The sequence below is a fragment of the Schistocerca serialis genome, unplaced genomic scaffold (genome assembly GCF_023864345.2).
Source record: "Schistocerca serialis cubense isolate TAMUIC-IGC-003099 unplaced genomic scaffold, iqSchSeri2.2 HiC_scaffold_1071, whole genome shotgun sequence".
Taxonomy (NCBI): Eukaryota; Metazoa; Arthropoda; class Insecta; order Orthoptera; family Acrididae; genus Schistocerca; species Schistocerca serialis.
In genome coordinates, this window is record NW_026047263.1 from 5,738 (window position 1) to 7,500 (window position 1,763).

Sequence of the window (1,763 nt, forward strand, 5' to 3'; positions counted from 1 at the left end):
TAACCTATATCGTACCTTAACCTAACCTATATCGTACCTTAACCTAACCTATATCGTACCTTAACGTAACCCATATTGCGCTGTAACCCAACACACGTTGGGCCTTAACCCAACACACGTTGGGCCTTAACCCAACACACGTTGGGCCTTAACCCAACACACGTTGGGCCTTAACCCAACACACGTTGGGCCTTAACCCAACACACGTTGGGCCTTAACCCAACACACGTTGGGCCTTAACCCAACACACGTTGGGCCTTAACCCAACACACGTTGGGCCTTAACCCAACACACGTTGGGCCTTAACCCAACACACGTTGGGCCTTAACCCAACACACGTTGGGCCTTAACCCAACACACGTTGGGCCTTAACCTGCTCTGTAATTGTCATACGACGCGTTAAATTAGTGTAGTGTTGCCTAACTGCAACCCCCGCAATATAGTTTGCTACTCGCACTGCCCGGTCCCCAGTGTATCGCTTCATGTTAAACACCGTGCAGCTATACACTGTAATGTGGATGGCAGCAGGACGTACATGCTCATTGGCATTCGCAGTTGTTCATTGGCATTCGCATGGCGAAGCACTTAGCCTACGCTGTGGTATGGCCTGTGTCAACTGTCCGCTGATATTGTACGTCCAAATCACACACTGTACTGCACATTGGTCCTCATGTACTGAATGATACATCGTGGTACATGTGACCGTACAACGACTGCGCCAACAACGGCGAACCATGCGGTCCAAATGTTGTGCACTCAGCTACGTGTCGTCTCCCTATAAGAGCTGGATTGCAGTGTGGTATGCCCTGGATGGCGATCAGCATGAGCCGTCTGTTGATGTAGTGGCGCGTGTTGTCAGACGTAGTCGTCTCTTCTCACACACCGTGATAGCATGGTGCACTGCGTTCCACATCTGCGACATGCGACAGAGGCCGGTTGACAGTCGTTCGCGCAATGGACATCGCATACGTACGGGGGCCACCTTCCACGTGTTCGCGAAGCGTGCACATGTTGTTGCGTGTATGTGGGCAGACATAGTGTGTCGTGACACCTGACACAGGCATGCAACAATCGTTGAATTTGCAAATGGCGATGGACGCCTACGTTTGCTGGTGACGTTACGCAAATGAACAACTGGTAAACCGTTGTGGTGCGGTTGTTCTCGCTAGAGGTGAATCAGTGATGGCGACGATCGGTTGAGCTACCAACCGGTTGTTCCAGCGATACCCACCATGCCCACGAACGTGAATGGCATCTGGGTGTGAAGCGATACGCGGCGGTGGCTGGGTGGGACCGTCCCCGGCCGGTGAGGGGGGGCCTCCCGGCGTGCTGGCCGCGCGGTGCGTGGGCGCACGCGCTACAGCCGGCTGGTGGGGGCGGCCAGTGGCAGGCGCGCCGGCCGACGGAGGCGGCAGGCGGCGCAGCTGCGCGCCGGCGCACCCTGCACGCGGCGCCGTGCGGCCAAAGTAGGTCCTCGCGGGCCCGGTGCGAAGCGCGGTGGACATCTGCAGTGTGCTGGTCCGATTGAGGACTGTGTGCGCTGAGGATGCGCCGCCGCCCGGCGCTCGGCGCCGCGACGCCGTCTGCTGCTCGGTCGCCTCTGCGGTTCTCGCAGGTGGTTTGTATCGCAGCTGTGCGGACGTGTTGGCGCGTGCGCTGTGCTGGGAGAGTTCGCTTCGGCACCCAAGTGGGGCTTTTGTCCTTCTGTGGCGCTGGCGTTGGAGCTGCCGGTCACCGTAGGTGGCGCGTGTTGTCTCCCGCCG